The sequence below is a fragment of the Eleutherodactylus coqui genome, chromosome 5 (genome assembly GCF_035609145.1).
Source record: "Eleutherodactylus coqui strain aEleCoq1 chromosome 5, aEleCoq1.hap1, whole genome shotgun sequence".
Classification (NCBI taxonomy): Eukaryota; Metazoa; Chordata; class Amphibia; order Anura; family Eleutherodactylidae; genus Eleutherodactylus; species Eleutherodactylus coqui.
Window position 1 is genome coordinate 232,008,807 of NC_089841.1, and position 24,780 is coordinate 232,033,586.

The window sequence follows — 24,780 nt, forward strand, 5'->3', positions numbered from 1 at the left end:
GTGAACATCACCCATTGTGAATTCTGGAACCTATGTTATCTGTGTATGGGTGTTGCCTTTCATTGTAATGCTGTCTGTGATGATAATGAGATGAGGGAAAAGTAATCAGCAAGTGTTAGGGTCCATTTACATGGGACAAATGTCTGCCAAACAATGCCTGACACTCATCCCCATGTTTCCTCACTCCTGTGCTCCTGGCTGGGTCACTGAGCAGCCAGCAGGGGGCGGGGCAGTGCAGGAGATTTCTCTCCTCTCGCTCCCCGCCCCCCTGCATTCACATAACACAGCGGCCATTCGCTACTGAACGGCAGCTGTTTAAACTGAGCGATGAGCTCATTGCTGATCTTTTATGCTGCATAAACGATGATCAGTGATGAGCTCATCGTTCAGTTTAAACAGCGGACATTCAGTAGTGAACGTCCACTGTGTTATGTGAATAGAGGGGGCGGGGGAGCGAGAGGAGAGAAATCTCCTGCACTGCCCCGCCCCACTGCTGGCCGCTCCGTGACCCAGCCAGCTCTGCTAGTTCCCAACATTCGTCCTGTGTAAATGGACCTTTAGACTACTGTTAGGTTTAGGGTTGTTTTACATGGGATGACCCATCTTAAGGCCCATTTACTCGCAATGATTATCGTTCAAAATTCATCCAAACGACGGCATATGAGTGATAATTGTTGCATGTAAATGCTACCATCGTTCACTCTTTGGCTGAACGATGATTTTAAGGTGAGATTAAAATCCGTCCTTCAGCAAGAGAGAAATAACAGGGACCGCACGCTGTGTTCTGCACAGGAGTCGGAGATTACATTGTATTCAGCTGACAGCCCATGCGAGAACAAAGGAGCTGTGTGCAGAGCTTAGACCACCTGCTTGGCTCTGCAAACAGCTCCTGGAGGCACTTTTACATGCAAATAAAGCTGATAAAGTGCTAATGGGCATCAGTATCCAATAACACTTTATGCAAAACGATCACTTAAACTGTCAATCTTTCAATCGTTTGAATGATTGACTTTGCATGTAAATAGATCTTTGCACAGGAACGAGTATCACTCAGTGAATGGAGGCGAGGCAAAACAGGCCGTGGATCGTTCCAGCCTGTCCATCTCCATTAACAGTAAACAGGCAGAGACTGAACAACGAACAAGAAGCAAACAAATTCTCTTTCATTGCTCGGTCAGAGCATTCATTTACACTAAACGATGATCATTCACATTTCTGCTGGATGTCGGAATATGAACAATTTATCGGCCACATTAAAAGGGCCCTTATTGGTCAGAAGGAATACTGCAAAATATTAGGATTTTATAAAATCCACATAGTGACATGAAAAATGTAAATAAAGCAACCATAATTGGGAAAAAAAATATTGATTTAAATACTAGGTGATGTCGTGATCACACATTCCCTTTTAAGTTCTTGTTTGAAAGCGGAAAATCTGCGTTTTCAATCCTAAATTGATGGCTTTTTTTTTTACAAATCCATTGTGATGGTGTATGGAGGATAAATGGAGATGCTGTGGAGGTGTTGAGACGGGCTGTGCGTGAAACAAACTCCTCAAACACTACATAGTTTAAAAAAATGTTCTGGTCATTATCAAACAGTTACTTAAAGGGGTCTGTCATTTAAAAAAAATCAATACTTACCTATTCCTCCCCAGGCAGTCTTCTTCAAGCTGATCTTCTCCAATCCCCTTGTAGGTTATGGCACTAGTAACATTCACTGCCTAGGAAGGAATGCCGATCTATTGCCATGACTGCGCATGCTCGCTGTCTCGCCGCGAGAATTCATATTCTATTGCAGAACAGCGCGCATGCGCAGTCTCAGCAATAGCTTGGCACTCCGTGCTAGGCTGTGAATGCTACATCACTACTGACTTGGTACATTGTCCTGCTGGAAGGAGACTGCAGAGAATGGACACTTTGTCACCGGAAGATGAAGAATCGGCTGGCAGGAGGTGAGGAGACCCGGGGGACTGCAGGAGCCAGGAGTAGATCGGTGGGGAGAAGATGCGGTAAGAAGACTGATGGGGGAGGAATAGGTAAGTATAGCATTTTTGTTTTCTAATGACAAAACCCCTTTCTGAATACCTTCCGTAGGTTGTTTTTGCCGTAGGGGGTTATTAACCAGGTATTCTTAGTTTTTCCACATCGGAGTGTCTGAAATATCTTTTTTTACCTAATAAATTATTAAACTATATTTATCTGTATTTAGCCGATCGCGTCTATTAACCCTTTAAATGCCGCTGTCAATTCTGTCCCGTATGCCCCCCCCCACGCGCGCGGTAAGATCGGGGGAGCCGTGTAGGTGTCATGGCAACCTGGGGCCTTAGGAGACTGCCTATCAAGCCATCCCCATGGGGTGGCTTAATAGACTGCCTGTCAGATCGCAGTATGACGTGATGCTATAGCATTACGTCATACTGCAGGAGCAATCAAAGCATTGCATGTTGTAGTCCCCTAAATCATAAAAGAAAAATACATATTTGGTATCACCGCTTCCGTAAAAGTCCGATCTATCAAAATAGCACACTATTTACCTCACACGGTGAACGTTGTCTGAAAATAAAATACAGAATGTCAAAAATGCACTTTTTCAGTCACCCATTCTCCCAGAAAAAATGCAATAAAAAGCGATCAAAAAGTCATATGTATTCCGAATTGGTACTAACGTAAACTACAGAACATCCTGCAAAAAGTGAGCCCTCGCACAACGACGTTGACGGAAAAATAAAAAAGTTATTGCGTACAGAAAATGGCGGTAGAAAATAATAAAAAAAAGAGAGTAGTACAGTAAAAAAAACAAAACAACAAGTTTGGTATCGTAGTAACCGTACTGACCCGTAGAATAAAGTTATCATGTCATCTTTGTTGCAGTTTGTGCGCCGTAGAAACAAGACGCACTAAAAGATGGCAGAATGTTGTTTTTTTTTTTTCATTTTACTCCACTTAGAATCTTGTTAAATTTTTTCAGTACATTATATGGTACATTAAATAGCACCATTAAAAAATATAACTCGTCCCGCAAAAAACAACAAGCCCTCATACAGCGCCGGCGATGGATAAATAAAGGAGTTATGATTTTTTTTAAAGGGTGGGAGGAAAAAATGAAAATGGAAAAAAAAGGGGGCGCTTCATTAAGGGGTTAATGGTTAATATAATGTATTTTGATTTTGTTTACTTTAACCCTATAGCGGTAAGCAAATGTTTCTATTCATAGAGATATTTTATTGACCTTATGTTAGCTTAGAATTCATATTTTCATGTAACCAAATGATCATACCTTTTAACTGTTAGCAACAGCAAACAAATGCGCCTATGTATATTTTGAACAAACAACTTATTTGCGTAGTTTGATTGACTCTAGAAAAATAAAGGGTGGATTTTTCTACATTGTCTCCATTTGTACAATTATTAACCCCTTCCCACACCTAGCCATACATTAACATTGCAGGCAATGATGTAGAAGTAGGAAAACTGCATGTGTTTTTAGTAACGCACGTGTTTTTTTTAAGAAAACATACGTGTTTTTTACAAAATGTATGCGTTTTTTGCAATGGTTCAAAAACGCAGCAAAAGACGCCACGTGTGAATGTAGCCTTATTCCCAGATGATCACTTTACATTCTAGGTTCTGTAGTCAAATTCCTTACTGATTTAAAGGGTTTTGCCAAAGTTTTAAATTGCTTCACGACTAGAGATGAGCGAGCCTACTCGGCCACGCCCCTTTTTCGCCCGAGCGCCGCGATTTTCGAGTACTTCCGTACTTGGGCGAAAAGATTCGGGGAGCGCCGTGGGTGAGTGGGGGGGTTGCAGTGGGGAGTGGGGGGGGGGGGAGTGAGCGAGGGCTCCCCCCTGTTCCCCGCTGCTACCCCCCGCTTCGCCACGCCTCCCCCCGCCTCCCGGCGCCCCCCGAATCTTTTCACACAAGTACGGAAGTACTCGAAAATCGCGGTGCTCGATCGAGTAATTACTCGAAACGAATAGGTTCGCTCATCTCTATTCACGACCCCTCTGTCCTTCCTGATTGCTGTTGACCTGGACATGTGACTGCTACAGCCAATCACTGGTCGCAGCAGGAATCCTCTATAGCTAGTGATTGGCTGCAGCAGTCACGTGTCCTGGTCAGCAGCAACCAGGAAGGACAGAATGGTTGTGCAGTAGTTCTAAGGCCTCATTCACACGAGCATTTTTACACAGCTATTTTTCATGCTGTATCAAAAGATACGTCTTGACCTATCTTTTGACGAAAAACTCAGGAAGCTCCCATAGACTCCTATGGGAGCTGAAAAAAAAAGGGAGGGGAGGAAGTTTACCTGCGTCCGGCACTCAGAAAAGAAGACAGCTGGCTCTATTTAAGCTAATAGAAGTCATTCTACCGACTGATGGAGTTCTGCGCTGCAGCATATTTTTCATACAATACGCTCGTGTTAAGGGACAAGAAAACATTAACTAATCTTGAGACTTGATCGCAGCTATTTGTCACTGATGCGTGTGGCCAGCATGAAAACACACACGCTCATGTGAATGACACCGAAGGGCTCTTTCACACGAGCGTATATTGGCCGCGTTTTCACGGCCTACCTATGTACACTCCCCATCTGATGCATTGGAAACCAAGTTGATGGGTAAAAACGTCCGGCCGGCAAAGATAGCGCATACGGTGCATATTCCCACCATCCGTTTTTACGCCGGCCAGGAAAGATAGTTCTGGAACTATCTTTCCCGGACGGAATATGCCATCCATTACCACAGACTCTTATGGGAGCCTATGGGGGCTGCTGGGGAAAAGGGAGGTGAGAGTGAGTTTAGTAGTGTGTCTGCTAAACTCCCACCCCCTTCCCTCCTTCTCTTTGCCCTTTGCCTGATGTCTGCAATAGGAGGGGGCGGAAGCTAGTGTGCTAAGCTCCCGCCCCATCCCACCCAGTCTTATTGCTGGCAGCCAGAAAGGGGTGGAGAGGGAGTGGGAGTTTAGCACACTAGCTCCTGCCCTGTCCGCCCCTCCCCTTGCCGACAGCCGGCGAGGGGGCGGAGAGAGTTAGGCAGTTTAGCAGAGCTAAACTGTCTCCCTCCACCCAACGGTATTCAGGGTGCGGTGTATAATAACTCGTCCGTCTAAAGGGGCGTTACAACGGGAGTTTTAACGCCAGTTCACACGATTTTCAGCTGTGCTGTAGCCGTGACATGGGCGGCCGAAAATCTCTGCGTCCGTGTGAATGAGCCCAAAGTGTCAGGAAAGCTCCTTTAAGGCCAATTAACATGAGCATATAATCAGTCGGATCCTAATGCAAATGAGCAACCATGCAGAATAATTGCTTAATGTAAACAGGTGAAGCAACTGAAAAATTAGTTCTACAACATTCATTGTTTTTGTGAATAATTGTCTATGTGAACAGGAAAATCTTCACTGTGTGGTATGTAAACATGAATTGCTTGATTGGTAGCTGATAAGTAATGTTATTAAATAGGCAACCAAACAATGAATTTAGATCAATTATTTAGACATTGGAGGTTATTCATTAACCCAGCCGCATCAGGAAAAGCTTGTCTGGAAACATTCACCCTAATATGTGTAACTATTTTTCTTTAATTGATATTAGGTTGCAGCGATGCTGTTGGAGGTTACTAATATGAGTATCTTCTTGTATGAATGAGCCTTTACCCATTATTCTCTGTTTGCATCTTGCACAATGTATCAGTTCAGGTGTTTTTAAAGGTTGTTGTCCAGTTTAAAAAAAACATCAATTTTAATATAACCTATTAGGGAATTCAGAATTAGTAGAGGGGGATGTATCCTCGTCTGTAGGCTACAGTACAGAACGGTTATGAGTGGCTCTCATTCTGGAGGATCTGTCTTGTCCTGCATTAGGGCTAGTTCATACTGGTGTGCTTTCCAAGCTCTAATATCATCACCAAAAAAATCACATAAGGCTCGGGAGGAAATCACGTGAACGGGTGATTTCCAGCTATTAAGTCTCGAGCTTAATTAGCTGTGAAATTGCTCGTTCACACGACTGGAGGTGCAAGGTGCTTGTTATCCAGCTCCCGTAGGAGTCTATGGAAACTTCCACGCATTACGCACCAAAGATAGGTCAGGTCCTATCTTTTCACACACCATGAACCTTAGATGCGAGCATTGCAGTCGCATGTTCTATCTTTATTAGGTCCGAGTATTTTGCTCGTCTAAAATTCCTTCATGTGAACGTTTCTATAGGAAACCATTGGTTCTATTAGATGTGATCTTTCCATGTGCCTTAAATGCACTAAAACCACGCTTGTGTGAAGGAGGCCTCACACAGATAGACTATTGATCTGAATGGATACTTTGTAATGCTTTATTTCACCAGTGATGGCACTGTAGGGAAATTGAACACTTATGGGCCATTTACACGCAATGATTATAAGAAATCATTTGAGCGATAATCGTTGTGTGTAAATGCTCCCATCTTTCACTCTTCGGCTGAATGATGATTTTTTAGGTGAGCAGAAAATCTATCGTTCAGCCGTCGAGAAGATAATACAGACCGCATGCTGTGTTTGCTGTCTATGATGCTGTACTCTCCACTGAATCGTTGATTACATTGTATTCAGCTTGCAGCCCCGCAGCAGAACAAAGGAGCTGCATGCAGAGAACAGACAACCTGCTGTTCTCTGCATACAGGTCCCGGAGGCACATTGCCATGGAAATGTAGGTGGTAAGCCGCTAAGGGACATTAGTGTCTATTAGCAGTTTATGCAAAACAATCGCTCAAAACGTATCTTTTGAATGATTATTTTTGCGTGTAAATGGGCCTTTACTGACAGATTACAGCTAATTGCTGTGGGTACCAGTAGGAGGAAACTTTGTGATCATCTTATTGTCAAGTGACCCTTCTAACAAGTTAGAGATTATCCAACATGGTAAACTCCTCTCATATTATGTATATACTAACAGCAACTAAATCTATATTTCAGTTCTCAGTCTTGATAGTCTCCAATCTTTAATCTCTATTGTATCTTTTGTTTATTTTGCCTATATGTCCTTTTGTCACCTCAGGCTAAATATTAACTTTGTCAAGTACTTTTCACAATCTTCTCCATCCTAAATAAGTGTCACAGTTAGCAATACCCTAATTAGACTGTATTAACACAGTGTTTCTGTGTAAGCCCATCCTTTCTGTCCTAGGGCTCACCGTGAATTGCCAAAACTGTATTCTGATGGAACCTTGGACAGAACCTTAGGCTTCATAAGTTAAATAAAGACTACTTTGATGTCCATTTGACCAGGTTTGCATTCCTTTTTAGTATTTATACCAGACAGAATAGCATAGTTGACTACATTAATTTGCCTGAACAAGTTCCAAAAAAGAGTGGAGACCTGGTCAAAAGACGAGCAAAGCATGCACCTTTGGTCTCCGTTTTACTATTGAAAGCCTATGGTTCTGTCAAAATGCTGTTTTTTAGTGATTTAAAGAGAACCACAAATAAAGTATCTCTCAATAGACCGCATTCTGTGTTCTTTGCTGGAGTAGGGAGATTACATTGTATTCTGCCAGCAGCCCCAACGAAAACAATGCAGCAGTTTGCACAGGAGGGCATGTGATTATTCACATGCTGGGCTCTGCAAACAGCTCCTGGAGGCCCATTTACATGCAAATGAACATGATAAAGTGTTAATGGCCATTAGTGTCCATTAACACTTTATGCGAAAAGATCGCTAAAACTTTCAATCTTTCAATTGTTTGGAAGATTATCTTTGCGTGTAAATGGGCCTTTAGGTAGAAAGTTCAATTTTATTGTGCTACCCCAATCAGTTTAATTTAAGGGAGGCTCACCACTGGAAGTTGCAGGAGGCAGAGACAGTTGCCTTCCAAGTCTCCCCTCTTGTTTGACATTCTGTTGCTCAAAATATATGCCACTCCAACTCTCTGAACATCGAAACAAAAACTAAACTAGTATACCAAGTTTAAACAGTGTTTGTATTTGTTTTGTGACAGCATTGTGTGCTGCTTTGTTTCTATGTTTGCACTTTTAAAATGTAGTTCCTCTAAATGCTTTTACTGAGTGCACTGCCACTGAGGATGATGATACTAAATGAATAAATGATAATGATGCATTTTGCTAAGAACATTCATAAAAGCATTCTCCACAATATTCTCTGATCTTGTTTTCCTGCCTACAAGAGAACTATGTTTTTATGCTCTTAAAGAAGACATGCGGGCTCTACTGAAGTGTCTGTTTTAGTAAATACTTGTATTCCCCATAAAGTAGCTATTTTAGAGCATATTTTCTTATTATTCTGGCTTGTGCCATTCCTCTATTATTCCACTTAAAAGTTTATGAATAAATTGACAACTGGGCGTTACCAGTTGGGGAGTGTTTCACTTCACAGTCTCACATTGTCCAATCAGTTATAGCAGTCAGTGTGTAAGCACGTACCTATTTGGCAAGGAAACAGTAACATCCAGTTTTCAATAAATTTGTAAATCTCTAATAGTAATAATAGAGGACCGACACAGCAAAGACTTAGAAGAAGAGATGCTCCAGAATTTTTGGGGAATACAAGTATTTACTAAAACCGACATTTCAGGAGTGGTGATGGGTCCTCTTTAATCCTTTCCCCGCTAAGGACATCCTTACAGAGTGGCACTTCAGTGGCCAAGGACATATGACATACATCCTTGCTATAAATGGCTGTATCTCAGGTTCTATTGCATATAAAGCTTTGATTTTTGTCATGTTTAAAGCCAAGAATCTTATTCTTAAAACAAGACCAGGGTCATGCTTTTAGTCTGATATGAGAGGTTAAATTGGAAGCTTCTTTAACCTGCTGCTCTCACTGCAGTTCTAAATCCAAATGTTATTCTGCAGCCTATATCTCAGTCCAGATTGCATGTAGAGTTTAGATCATTGTCTTGTTTTAAATCCAAGACTCTCTGGTCTAATTGGAATCTAAGTTGAGATAAAGCAAGTTGAGGTACGCCCCCCCACTCCTTCCTTCATGTTATCAACCTAACCGCACATTAATCAGCATACTTGCTCTTTGATTGTCACATATGGGGAGGGCTTTCCTTCCTTCAGAAAACAAGTGAGATTGAAATTTGTCCGTATAATCACTCCTTTTCGTCTAATTTTTACTGATTATTGACTTCACGACCCAGACGTTTGCTAGCATCTGGATTGCAGCGTCAAATGCATTGCACAAACTCTTGCACCACCTAGACAAACCTCAATAACATTTATGCATTTTATACTTCCTCTATCCTTGTTATACCTGACCTTTAGCATAAAATATGCTGACTGCTTCTCTAGCCATACCTGTTTCACAATACAGTCAGCAATAATGAATATCACTAGAAAGTAATGTCTAATACATTTCTGACAGATGGAGAAGATTTCCATCAGTAAGAAAAGACATTTTCATCTACTGGCTATTCCATAAACGATTGTCTTCAACTAGTTCTAGGGGTAAAATTACGTAAAGTCAAGTAAGGTAAAGTTTTCGTTAAAATCGCACTAAGCTATATAGAAAACATATTAGTGGTAACTTTTTGTTACATACAGGTAGCAGTCATCACTCCCACGAAACAAGTAATCTACCTCTTGGCAAATTTGTAAGGGCATGTAGGGTTTATTCTAATGCCCTGGGGTACAATCCGGGGTGTCAAAATATCTCAAATAGGTTGAGATATAGGGTTTACGACAATCAAATTATTCACAGAGCAAGAAACATCGCAGGTTCAAGAACGAGACAACATTATCTCCAATCTGGGAGAAAGAAGAACTCTTTTCAAATTACTTCGTGAGCACACTCTCCCAAACAAGTCTATCGGAGAGCATGTGCATGGCTATCGTAAAAGAGTCACACTTACGTGCACCACACAATCTTCAATGGAAGTGCTCAAACAAAGGCTGGACCAATATCTATCTGGGATGATTTAGTGATCCTGCAATGAGCAGGGGGTTGGACCTGATGGAGGTCCCTTCCAACTCTACCATTCTATGATTCACCAGGTGATAGTGCAGGAACCAGAGATCAATTGAGTATAAAGATACCTCACCCAGATCCTCATCACCTCCCCTGGTAGCACCATAACTGGTTCTCTTTAAGTTCCTGCTAAAGTCCACCATGTTTGTGTCTTTTTACACCAACCAAACATCCCATAAAATGTTATATCAACTGCAACACAAGACATGTTGTGTATTTACTGGGATGCAGTGTTTGTGGATTGCAATATGCGGAGTCTACTTCTCGTAAACTAAAAATCAGGATAGCGGAGCAGAACTCTGATTTTCAACCTAACAACAGACATGTAAACCACACTTTGTCAGAAGTTTCTCCTCATTTTTTAGAGAAACATGAGGGGACACTTCATTTTATTTATTATTGGAGTGGAAAGGGTCAATCGTCCTAAGAGAGGTGGAGATTTAGTTAAAACTCTTTTATCCAGAGAAGCCTTTTAAATACTTAATTTTGAGACAAATATATCAACTGGGTTACATTTTAGAACTGACTTAATGTTCTTTTATCAATTCATCATATTATATTTCCATAATGAGTGCTTTCAAATAACATTTCTGTTATGCTTTCACATTTGGATGTGGACATATCTACATAAAACTTGACTCCCAACATTAACCCTTTCCAATCCCCTGTCTGACCTCTGAAGACATCATGATGATTTAAGGCTGTACAGCTCCAATGTTGGAAGAAGTCCATCGGGGTTCTCTTATTGTATATTGCCAGCCTCTCTGCTGTCGGAGCCTATCCAATGTGTCACCTCATGCAGTACTGGCTTTAGCCAGCAGATAGTGTCGTTTTATAACGGTAGAAAAAGAGTAAGCCCCCTAGGAAAACCAGGATACAAATTGGATTGAAAAGGGTTAAGAAGGTACGAGTCATAACAATGCACTCGTTCTTATTTCAGTTTCATTTTTATATTTTTTCCATTCCAATGTAGTCAATCTAAAATTGCTATTGTTGCCATGTAGATTTTTTTTCCAGAATCCTACTGCACACTGATCAGGGACAAAAACCCCGAAACAGCTGTCTGCGTATGGATTCTGGCTTGGTTTTCAATTCCCAATCATTGCTCTACAGACCTGTATAAAAGGTCAAGCGTTAATTTGAAGGAATGCTGCCATGCAATAAGTGGTGCTGCTGAGGTATTGTTCCATCTCCCTTGTTTGCATATTACCCAGAGGAGCATACATGGACTTATAAGTCTCCTCACCTTCTTGGTGCTCTCCCTAAGGAGTAATTTCACCCCTCCTGACCCACATCACAGGCCTCTCACTAGCCAAGCCAGGATCCTACTGCACACTGATGAGAGGCAAACACCCCAAAACAGCTGTCTGTGTATGCATTCTGGCTTGGTTTTCAATTTGCAATCATTGCTCCACAGACCTGTAAAAAGGGTCAAGCATTGATTTGAAGGAATACAGTCAACCTATTGGTGGCAGTGCAAAGGTATTGTTCCATCTCCCTTATTTTCACTTTTTTTCTTATACTATTGATTGTTCTTAGTGTTGATTGGTTGGGTATGTTCATATATGCATGTTTTTCCATTCATTCATTAATGCGTTTCAAGCAATGTATTATGGGTGTCGAGTCACGTGATTGCTCACTTGCTCCCTCTCACCTTTAAGAAATATCTTTAAATACTTATTGTGTTTACGTACTGCTATGATTAAGAACCCAATATTTTGGAGGTTCAAAAAGCGTGAGAGGGTTATATTAACCATGTATGCATTTATGAATCTTTTTAACCTTAATCATACGAATTAAATAGCTTTTTAAGCTTTATTACATCCAGTGCTGGATACAAGCTTTTTTGCAAGTTCTCTTGCATGGCGACCTGAGATCCGGATCAGTATGAGTCTATGAATTAGCAATATTCCCCCTAGATGAACTCCATATCAGAGGGAGGCCGTGAGCTATCGTTGGTTTTCTCTACAAACACCAGGAGTCCATTAAGACTTCTCTCCTTTTTTCTGCAATTCCCCCTTTAACCAGAACACATTTTCTGTTGTCCACATACATTTCGCTACTTTGATAGTATAAAAAGTGTTTAGTATTCAAGGAGGAACAATGGAGCAGATTTACTAATCCTATCTACTATTTGGACATGGTAAACTTAGATCAGACAACCTCGAAATGTATCACAGTGGCTCATGGTGTATGATACATTTGGAGAATCATTAGACACTTTTATCTAACTTCGCACTACCTGTTGATTGGCATACTTTCCACCAATATTTTGTGCCAACATTTTGGTGCAATTTTCCTGCATATTGTCACATTTAGGCCCCCCTTTTCCTGCTAAACCGCAATTTTTTGTTAAATCATGTGATTCTCGAGTCAGGTGAAAAAAGTGTCTAAAACACATATTAACCCTTTGCAATCCAATTTTGGATTCAGGGTTTCCTAGGGGGCTTTTTCTCTTTCTGCCATTATATAATGGTGCCATCTGCTGGCTAGAGCTAGTACTGCGGTATGGGACATGATGGAGAGGCCCCCAACAACAGAGCGGCCAGTAATATACAGTAAGAATACCCTGCCGGACATCTTCCGACATCAGTGCTGTACAGCCTTCAATCAGAATGTCTTCAGACGTCAGACAGTGGATTGGAAAGAGTTAAAAGTGGTGCTCAGCCCTTACACCTCTTTTTTGGCATTTTTCGAGCCAGTTCTTAATAAATCCAGTGTGTTGTATGTATTGGGGCCTCTATTCTGTATAACATGGGAAAATGAAATCTGTTCTAAAGATATTGATTCTCTCAAGCTGGCTCCCTAGTAAGATGTTTGAGAGCTTTTCTAGAAATTGTCTACTTCATTTTCAGTTATCTACCTACGTCCTATGGGATTAAATACTGTACCCTACATTTTTAATCCTCACACCTCTCACATCACTTAAAGTCACACAGCTGTCATTAATGTACCCATCCTCTAATGATAATGAGACGATTTTCTTCATCCTCTGTTTGCATACATTGTCAGATTATCATGTGGGTGTGTAACGGTGATATACCCTATATCATTTGTAAATGTCACCCTCTACATCTGCTACGGTTGGTGTGGCCTCATTTACTCCCCCTGTTTGTCAGTGTCTGTCTGTCCCCTCTGTGTGTTCTGTCCCTTTTACACAAGATGACTTGTAGGGTGCAGATGCCTAACAAGCGTCCCAGCAATAATTGTTCCCGTGCTTTTATGCAAGAACGAGCATCGCTAATGAATGGAGGCGGAGCAATCCAGGGATAGTTCCAGCCGACCCATCTCTATTCTCAGTAAACAGGCGGTTGTTCATGAGTTAACAATTGCCTGTTTACATGGGCCGATCCTTTGTTCAGTTTTCTGCATGCAGAAACTGAATGACGAACGAAAAGCGAATGAATTCATGTTCATCGTTCAGTCGGTTCATGCATTTACTCTGAGCAATAATAGTTCAGATTATGGCAGCACCATTGGTTCCTATTAGGATATATGAATGCTATACAGCATGGTTCCCTACTCGGGATCACCCTCTACGACCCAGAATGGACACATGCCCAGTAAGAGCAACCCCCATTCTAGTATACCTTCTGCCATCCTTGCATTATAGAACGGCTATTCATGTGTCTGGCCATCCGGTTATACTATACTTTTTCTGCAACGGTCAACTGGGAAATATGTATCTACCATGGCTTCTCCTTGGTAAAATCAGCTGATTACTAAGGGAGTGAAGAGCGATACTTGAAGTGATCAGCTCCGCATTCTTGGAGAAGTTGTATATCTTGGTGCAATCCTTCTAAGACCATTTTGCGCTGTAAAGGGAAGAGGAAAATATCTGTGTGTCCCCATGTTGTAACTGACACAACTGAAACTGCCTTGAGATTTAATCAAAGGTCCTAAATTGGCAGGTAAGTCATAATCCAGTCAGGACTCCAAGGACTCTAAACCTGAACTACAGTCACTCTCCCCAGTATCTAGTTGCCCATAACCAAACTTCTGAATACCTTAGCTGGATCTCGGTCACACACTGTTAGTGAAGAAGAATATACTCAATAAACCAGGGGAAAGTGTTATGGGTATTTACCCCAAATTATTTGTTCTGTTTGCCTATACCAAAGGACTACGCCAGTCTGCAAATTGGGTGTATGGAGGGTGGAGGGAGAGAAAGGACTGTACAGGGGTCTTGTTGCCATATTGCATGTGATTTGGCAGGCAGTTTCTGTATGGAATTAATCTATATAGAAAGTTGAGTCACTGTGTACATGCATTGGTGAACCTGTACCGATCCTGAGATGCAACCTTTTTTCCCAGAGCTGCACTCACTATTCTGTTGTTGGAGTTCCTATATGTACATACACAGTGACGTAGCTAAAGGCTCATGGGCCCGGGTGCAAAAGTTTATCTTGGCCCCCCCCCCCCAACTTCTTTTAACCCTTAACGCAAAGGTGTAACTTGAAGCTCCTGAGCCTTAATGCAAAACCTGTAACAGGGCCCCCAACTATAATGTTTTATTCATAGTACGGGGCTTCCTATATGGGGAAGAAAGGTCTTATAGGCTTCTGGGCCTGGGTGCAACTGCATCCCCTATAGTTTCGCCAGTGTACATACGTTACATTACTTATCCTCTAGTGATACTGAGTTACATCCTGTATTAAACTCTATAGCTGCACTCACTACTCTGCTGTTGGAGCCACTATAGGTACTGTTGTATCTTGCCACCACCGGAAGTGGTGGGTGTAGCCAAGTGTTAGGCTTCTTGACAGCCTGGCGACGCGCCCAGTGGCTGATTCGCTGCACTCACCACTCCGGTGCTGATAGGCTGCACTCACACCTCCGATGCTGCAGAAAGCTGTCCCCGATGGCTGCGGTGAGTGACCCCGTTGCAGTGTCTTCTCCTCACCTGCTCCTCTCTCCCCTCATGTGTGCAGAGCCACCCGGGTGCTGCCACTCACCCCTCTTTGTTTCTTTGGGAGCTAGGGGCATGACAGGAGCGTTCCTCTATCCAAGGCCTGTCAAACACCTAGCTTCCGAAGGCGTCAAGATACAACAGTACTGTCACTGTATATTTACATTACATTACTTACCCTGCACAGATTCTGTGTTGCATCCTGTATTACACTGCTAGCTGCAGAAAGTGCTTGTTTGATGGGTTTCTTTTGCTCTCTTATTATCCATTGGTGACATATCACACTGCATGGGAAGCCATGCCCCTAGAACCACGTCTATTTTACCCATGCATACCCATGATGATGAAGGACGACAAGGAGGGATGATTCCAGCAATTTTTTCATACAAGCAGAATAAGGACTTACTGTTTCACCAGTATTAAACGTGCTAGTCTTGCTAGCCTTAGAAAAGTATTAACTATACATTCAGCATGGCAGAGTGATGATGGGGAAGTGAGGTGGACCAAGTTTGTGAAAAACCTAGTTCCTATGGTCTACTTAAAGTGAACTTGTCACCAGGTTCATGTTGCCGCGAACAGCATGAAGCTGGGACAGATATGCCCATTTTGCCCATTTATTTTGCATTCTGAAACACTGCAGCATTTCAGAAAAAAACATACCCAGAAGTTTGACTCGGAGCCGAGCTTTAGAGTCCAAGAGGCAAGGCACGCTAGGCTCTCCTTACTCACATCATCAAGACTGACAGTTCCTCCCTGCTTGTGTATAAGGAGAGAACTATCAGTCAACATGCTGCCTGTGGGTGGAGCCAGGTGTGGTCCGCCTCTTTGAATGCTTCAGAATAAAAAATTCATGGGCACAATGAACATGTATGTCCCGGGTTCATGTTGCCAGGTCCACCACTGTCTGTGTATGCAGCAAATCTAAGGCTACTGAGAGCTAGAAAAATATTAGCTTATTGAGAGTGGGCTAGTAATTAGTGTGAAAACTGTAATATTTCAAGATTTTTATATGTGGATGGATACATAAAAAGTAAAAAGACAACCGGCAAATAAAAAAATAAGTATAATATAAACCTATTTTAAATGTTGTTTTCTGAATAGTGAAACCAAATTCCCTGTAAGTAGAACTGCTTTACCAGCATTTGTTTCTCACAGTCAGGAAATAAAAGAATATGTCTGACTATTTGAAGGTAGCTACAAAGAAGTTGGAGGCTTTTGTTTGTAACATCTTGTTTGGATCAGGTTACAGAGCCTTAAAAGTAGAAAATAAAGCCAACATATTTTACAAAGTCTGATGGATATTTCTAACATGAAGGTTAAATTAACGTTCTTAATATACAACTTTACTATTTGATGTTTATGGGGATTGTGATTGGTGGATTCTATTATTATCCATTCCCCCAAAGAAAAATAAAAGTTAGTAAAAAATGTATATGTACCCTAAAATAGTTCTGTGAAAACATAGGACTTATCCCACAAAGAACAAGTTCATGTGTAGCTACAGTGACGTAGAGATAAAAAAGTTAAAAAACAGCATAAAGCTATTTTATGTTCATGAGTCTGTTTGCATAGGCTGTTTTGCAAAAGCTCCATGTTTTTTTTTACTGCCTGTGCTTCTTTGCGGTAACAAACACTATATCCACATGTTAGCTTAAAGGGAACCTGTCACCTGCCTAATGCACCATAAACTAACTTATGGTGCTGTCAGAGTAGGTTCTGCTTCCCGATTCCCACGGTGCCCACCAGTAAAGTCCATGTGCCGGATGAAAATCTGACTCTATTCAGAGTCCCCTGTGTGCACTCTTCCATAGGAGAGTCAGATTTTCAGCTGGCGTACGGGTTTTACAGGCGGGCACTGTGGGAATCGGGAAGCAGGTGAGCATGAAATATACAGCACCCGGCTCCGTCACCTCACCTAACAGCAACGTAAGTTAGTTTATAGTGCTTTAGGCAGGTGACACCATTAGGCCTCTTTCACACGAGCATATATCGGCCGCCATTTTCACGGGCATCCGTTATACGCTACGATTTGAGGTGTAAAAACTTGGGAACAGGCGCATAAATCTAACGTTTGTACACCCGTTCAAACAGCATGGGCCCCATGCATATACGCCAAGGCCGCCATGCTGTTGCCCCTTCCCTTCCCCCGCCGGCTCACCTCCACTGTCCTCCCCTCTGGCTGTTTGCAATGGGAGGTGGCGGGGCAAGTGGAGCTAAGCTACCAACCCATCTTTGCCCATTGTCCGCAGCCAGCAATGGGAGGAGGTGGGACGAGGCGACGCTAGGCCCCACCCCCTTCCCATTGCAATCAGCCAGAGAGGAAGAGAGAAGAGGGAGGGAGTTTAGCCGTCCCATTGCTAAAATGCCTCCCAGCTGCGGCCGATGCCATGGCCTCCCATAGGAGTGTATTCCGGCCCAAATAATAGTTCCAGGACTATCTTTTGGGCCTGACATAAAAGCGCCCAACGCTTTATTGGCCGGCCAGGGGCTTTTACATCGCGGGAATACAACCATGTGATCTGGTGCATTGGAATCCAATGCATCAGATCATAGGGTATATCAGCCGACCGTGAAAACAGCGGACCAATATACGCTCGTGTGAAAGAGCCCTTATTGTGCTTTCTGTTTGAGTGTGTTAATGACTTTTTTTTTTTTAATTACGGTATGCTCTAGGTCCGGCATTTTTTGAGGTGTTTTACCTAAGATTTCTATATAGGAAAAAAATTCTTAAAAATTTCAAGTGTGTTTTAAAACAAGCCCCATGAAATTCATAACAATTTTTAGAAGCTCTAAAAATGCTACAAAAAGACGATGGGGGAAATTCACTAAACCCGGAATTTCTTGCACTGAGCTCAGTAAGTTTTCACCCAGCGCACGGTGCACTGAATACATAAAGAGGCGCTTGCCTCTTCAAGTATTAAATGCAGCTCCATGTGCATTCACAGAAGTGTATGCTTAGTCCCGACCAACTGTACACTTATGGCATGATTTACACCACATTGTGGCATAAATGATACATTAGTCTGTCGGCCATGGCTTGTGCGGACAAGCCCTGCCCACTTTTTCAAAAATATAGATAATGCCATAATCCAGCTGAAAAATGTAGGACCTAATCCAATCTTTCGCAGGGTCGCCTCCAGGAACCCCCAGTGAACGCTATTAAAAGCATTTTTTTTTTTTTTTCTCCAAATAATTTTTATTAAACATTTTCAACATGAACATTACAATACTTTCTCACAGAATTTGTTCAAGTCTTCATATACAATGTATTCTAATCACTCTTATGCTTACATATCAGAATATTATCAGTCAAATAAACTCCACTTCAGGTCATTTACGATTACTTATATTCGCTATATACTTTCAACTGTGCCTGGATGAAGATTTACTTTGTTAAGTATTTTAACATTAATAAAGAGAATTATTATTTGAGCAGATAGTTTCAGCATTTCCACGTTTTGTTGAAAAATTTGAGTTCTTTATTAGACTGTAAATTCTGGATCAATGCGTTTCTCCAACATTTAGAACAACTTTAAAACTTAAACTTTTGCCAGAATTCCCAAACTTCGTTAAACTTATGTAAACAATTGTTATTTCTTGCTTGGATTTTTTCGTAGTAATAATGATCTGTTATCATATCCAATACCTCTGCCACTCTAGGGGGAGTAACCAACCTCCACTTCTTTGCAATCATATTTTTTGCAGCCAACAAGAAATGGCAAATCCATTTTCTATTTTTTGGGGGTATAGACTCGCACTCCACAAACAAGAGAGCCATTTGTGGGGACCTCGTCACTCTCACTCCCGTTATGGTCTGTATCGTATTAAAGACCTCCCTCCAAAAAGGCTGGACCAACGGGCACGTCCAAAATATATGATACAGAGAGCCCTCGCTTCCGCATCCTCTCCAGCAACCACCGTCCACCCCTCCAAAGCATCTGGCCAGCCTTGCAGGCGTGTAATACCACCTGGATATGATTTTTTGATGGGTCTGGAGTAGGCCAGCCGAGAGGGTGGCCCTGTTCGTCCACGTGAAAGCTCTCAGCCACTGAGCTGGGGAAAAACACTTATTTATGTCTCGTTCCCAGTTTATTAAATGCATCTTTTTCCCATTATTCATACTTCCAGAAATGCAATCATAAATTGTTTTGGTTAACAAGCGCTGGCCGGAGCTAGCTCTTTGGAGCAATGTTTCTAGTTGAGTAGGCATGAGGCAGTTCTCCAAATGTGAGTTGTTTAGGAAGGAGACAACTTTTATGAAGGTAAATAGCTCTGAATTCGGTAAATCAAACCTCCCCTGAAGTTTATCAAAGGTAAGTAATTTACCCCCTTCGAAAAGGTCAGCTATCTGTTTAATTCCCCTTCTGTTCCATTTCTTTATGTTAATATCTTGAATGTAATACAAAAGAATTTCAATAGGAAGTTGAATGGCGCTTGTTCTGGGAGCAGATCTGTAGTTAAGTGCTAGGTCTTTCCAGCACTGCACGGTCTTAGCCATCATTGGAGAAAGATCTCGTGTTAATGAGTGTGTGCCAATATGGGGGTAAAGTGTGTCTATTATGGATGCAATGATGAGCAGCCCCAGAGGTCTATCGTGGTTTATGTATTTTTCTATGTGGCCCCAAGGAGGGAACAGGGGTTCTCTCAACCACGCCCCAGCCTGACCAGCGACTATTGCTTGGTAGTAAGTCCAGAGGTTTGGGACACCAAGACCGCCTTGATCTCTACGCAGATACAAAATTGATGCTGCAACTCTAGGTCTCTTTCTCCCCCAGATGAATGATAAGAGTTGTTTCTGGAAACTTATGACTGACGATTTTGGGATAGGATAAGACAGCGTTCGAAAGAGGTACAAAACCTTCGGGAGGAACATCATCTTGTACAAAATTATTTTCCCGACCCAGGAGAACTCCTTCTTTGCTAGATTTGTCAAATCTGCATTCAAAGAATGAAATAATGGATCTACATTGGATGAGATAATATCTGTTTTAGATTGGCATAACTTGATCCCCAAGTAAGATAGTTCCGCCGGCCATTTAAATGGGAATTCTTTTTGAATGTCCGTTTTTAATTTCTTGTCAATGTTTATTCCCAGAATCAACGACTTATCTGAGTTAAGCCTATAGTAAGAGGTAGCGCTGAAACGCGCAATGCTATCTCGTACCTCCCTCAGTGAGTTTAAGGGATCCTCCAAGGTCAGTACAACGTCATCGGCAAAAAGCCCTATTTTATGTTGTCTTATGTTGTTAGGTATGCCTTTAATTTTCAAATTTGTCCTGATTGATTCCGCTAGAGGCTCAATCACCATCACAAACAGTAAGGGGGAGAGGGGGCAACCCTGACGGGTGCCATTCGTTATAAAGAAAGGGGAGGACAAAGCCCCATCAACTAATATCCTCGCTGAAGGTCTCGCATAGAGGGCACGGACCGCCTGTGAGAAATTACTTCCCACATCAAACTTCTGGAGAACCGCGAAAGCGAATTCCCAGTGGACTCTATCGAACGCCTTCTCCGCATCCAGGGAAAGGAGGAGAGAAGGCGTCCGACTCGAGTCCATGATCCCCAACAGGTCCTGGGTTCTACGCGCACCGTCAGCTGCATTTCTACCTTTAGTGAATCCTGTCTGATCACTGTGTATAACCTCTGGTAGGACCTCCAGCAAACGCAAGGCCAAGATTTTTGAGTATAGCTTAACGTCTGTATTCAAAAGCGAGATGGGTCTGAAGTTCGCTGGAACTGTAGGTTCTTTACCTGATTTTGGTAGTGTTATGATAATTGCTTGTAACATTTCTTCAGGCATCTCACTTTTAGTCATAGCGTCATTGAATACAGAGGCCAGCCGAGGTGACAGAACAGAAGCGAAGGCTTTATAATATTCGTTCGATAGGCCGTCTGGGCCCGGGGACTTATAGCTTTTAGAAAGTGTAATTGCTTTATTAACCTCACTCACCGAAATAGGTTTATTTAGCTCAATGTTTCGTGAACCCAGCGAAGGCAGGGATACACTGTCCAGGAATTCTTTTATGATCATAGGGGTCGGCTGAGGAGTCTCTCCACAGTCCCTCAGATTATAAAGATTCGCGTAGAATTTTTGGAATTGTTCCGCAATTTGTTGTGGATGGGATATGCGCGTGTTGGGGTTAGCTGGACATTTTAGGAATGGGATTTTGGCTTTTATTTGTCTTTTCTTGGCCAACTTTGCCATCAATCTCGAAGGTTTATCTATATTGGTATAGTAGTTAGCTTTTGAGTATCTCTGACCTCTATTATAGTTTTCTAGGAGCTCATTCCTTAATTCCTTTCTCAGTGCGATCAATTCTGAATGGCTATTTTGGGAAGGGAATTTTTGCTCTTTTTCTTCCTGTTTTCGAATCTTCTCTAAAAGGGATGTTATTTTGGTTTGTTTGTTTTTCCTCTCTATTATTTTTAGTTTGATCAAGACTCCCCTGATCACCGCCTTATGGGCGTTCCAAAGAGTAAAATTGCTTGTTTCAGGGTTCTCATTTAGGTTAAAGTATTCTAGTAGAGCTTGCTTTATTTGTTCCTGAACGAGTGGAGTTTTAAATAAATTTGTATCGTTTCTCCAAATTCTTGTGGGGTTAAAGGGGGGGCCCACTTTGAGAGTTATACTGGTTGGGGAGTGGTCAGACCATGTAGTCAATCCTATAGAAGATTCTGTTACAGATGCGAGGGTCCACCTGTCAACTATAAATAGATCGATACGGGAAAAGGTTTTATACCTGGGTGAAAAGAAAGTGTACTCTCTAGAGGAAGTGTTAAGGCATCTAAAGGTGTCGTACATACTTTCTTTATGCAGCCATGTTTGCAAGGTAGGTGCTGTCCTATGACTGGCTGTCGAATCTATTTCTCTGTTTGGTATGATGTTAAAATCCCCACAAATAATTAACTTCCCTGACTGTATTTTTCTTATTTTTTTCATTGTTTTATTTAAAAAGGAGATTTGAGAGCTGTTCGGAGCATAGATGTTAGCTATGGTAAGGGGGGTCTCGTTGAGCATACCCTGGAGGATGATGAATCTCCCTTTCAGATCAATTAATTGATTTTCCACTGAGAAGTGGAAGTTCTCCCTAAAGGCTATAACTACTCCCGCATGTTTTTTGTTTTGGGCAGTAGCTGAGAAGATTTGGGGGAAGTCCCTATTTGTGAATTTGGATGCTGCAAGTTCGGTGAAGTGTGTTTCCTGCACACATAGAACATCTGCTTTGTTTATTCTTGCCTCCCTCCAAATCATTGCCCTCTTAAAGGGAGTGTTAAGCCCCCTGGCATTTTGTGATAGAATTTTAATGGACATGAAATTGTTTTACCAAAAGCTCATTGTAAGGAATGTACCTGGCAATACAAACATCAAACATAACATATAATGCGTATCGTAGAGAAACAGCAACATGTCTCCCCCTGTGTGCCACTTTCTTCAATTGGGCACTGTCAGACAGGAAGAGGACATGCAACATAAAACAGAAGAATATCTGTAACTTATCAGGGTTAACCTGGTGAATAATGAGGGGGGGTAAAAGTCCGCCTTATGAAACAAAGCCCTCAGTTACTCACGTATTTTGTGAGCGCAGTCCCTTGAGACATGACTTTTATTTCAGATTGGTGACCTCTCCTCCTGATGGGGTCGACGGCAGCGCTCTTCTGTTGAGGCCTTTGTTGGAGATAGGATGCTTGAAAGAAGACGCCTCCTCTAGTAGTGGAATATTCCACTGCTGTAAAATCTTTTTCCCTGCTTCCGGGGAGGAAATGACATGCAAAGCATTACTTCTGTGAATTAAGATTTTTGTTGGGAAACCCCACTTGTAGGGAATGTTCGCAGATCGTAGGGAAGTTGTTACTTGCGAAAGGGCTCTTCTGGCTTTTATTGTAGCTTGTGACAAATCCGCAAATAAGCTTATGTTGGTGTACGCAGGTGGTAGCGAACGACTTTGCCTGACTGCTAGCATCAGATCTTCTTTTATGTGATAGAAATGTAGCCTAGCGATCACATCTCTTGGCACGGAATCCGGCAAAAAGCTTGGTTTAGCTAGCCTATGAATTCTATCGATTATACAATCTTGATCATTGGCATTGGGTAGAATTGACTTTATTAGGGTGATGAAGAACTGTTTTAATTCTGATTGAGGAACACTTTCGGGGATACCTCTTATCTTTAAATTGTTCCTCCTACTTCTATCCTCCAAATCAGCCAATTTATTTTTTATAGCCTCCACTTCCTCTTCTACCGTGTAATGGGCATCGATCAGGCTATTATGTGACGCAGTAATTTCGCCCATTTTTGCTTCAATTTGGTCAGTGCGTGCTCCCAGCTCGTGTATGGACTTATTTGCTGAAGTTGACAAGACTTGGATATCTCTTTGTAAGGAGCTATGTAGGGCTAATATCATGTTCTTGATAAAGTCCTCTGATGCCGGTGCACCAGATGACGGAACATTTAAAAGGAGCTCCTCTCCAAACTGTAGTTTTTGCTGACAGGCGTTCAGAGAAGGGGAAAGGCAGGGTCTTTGCTTTTCAGGGCTAGTGGAGGGGGAGGAATGTAAGGAGATAGATGGAGATTGAGAGGAACTCAGCGCCATCTTGGGTGAGCCTGCAGATGTAATGTGCGGTGCTTCACTTTCCTCACTCACCCCCTCTTGAAGTGGATCTTTCGGGTGTCTCCTCCGCATTCTCTCTCCGTTGACAGCTTGCTGGCTCTCTCCCTCCGAGATATGCTTAGGGGATTGCCGCTCTTCCCCGCTAGCGCCGGAGCATGTGAGCGGAGCGGCGCCATCTTGGGAGCTCCGCTGTGGCCTCCCCGAGCTCCGGGAGGAGAAGAAGTCAGACACCTTGGTGAGTGACGTTTTAGAGTTTCTTCTCTTCGGCATTTCTTCTGCCAGGTGTAAGTAGCCCCTCTGTGCAATCTCACCGGGCTGCAGTCGCTAGAAGTTGCTTTTTAGGGCTTGTTAGAGCGGAGCTGGTCCTCACACGACTTTCCTCCGCTGCATCAGGCCACGCCCCCCCCATTAAAAGCATTTTTGACGTCCACCGTCAACAGACACAAGGGGGCATCCAATTGATGAGCCCGCGAAATTACGGATACAGATCGAATTGTATTATCCCAAGCCTCCCGACCAAGGACAAATCCTGTTTGTTCTTTGTTAACTAAAGTTGGGATAAATGGTTTCAGGCGGGTAGCCAGTATTTCTAGAACAATTTAGGATCTACATTTAAAAGTGAGATGGAGGAGAAGGGGGTCAGTCAGGGGCGTAACTATAGAGGGTGCATGGGATGCGGTTGCACCCGGGCCCAGGAGGCTTAGGGGGCCCATAAGGCCTCTCTTCTCCATATAGGGAGCCCAGTACTATGAATAAAGCATTATAGTTGGGGGCCCTGTTACAGGTTTTGCATTGGGGCCCAGAAGCTTCAAGTTATGCCTCTGTGCAGCATGGTTTAAGTATGGGTATGGATACAGATAGAGGGGGGGGCCCAGCTCACCTTTTGCATCAGGGCCCCTGAGCCTTTAGTTACGCCCCTGGGGTCAGTAGTTGTTACATGTGAGGAAGTGCCGTTACTAGGTCGCTGCAAGTCTTATAAAACCCGGGAGTGAATCCGTCTGTCCCTTGACTCTTGCCTATTTTTAGTTTGCCAATTACCTCTTGTATTTCCCACTCTTTGAGATCTCCCTCAAGATTTGCTAAATCGTTTTTTGAAAGGGCCTCGGGGCAAATCTATCGAGATAGGCCTCAATGTTCTCCAATTTGTTTGTCTGACGCTTACCACAGTCCTCTTTGAGGTTATACAAGTTGTGATAGTATAATTTAAAACAGTCTAGAATGTCTGCAGTAGAATGAATCAAACCCTTGGGGGGGGGGGGGGGAATTGATGGAAACTATATAAGGTGGAGCCATTCTAGGT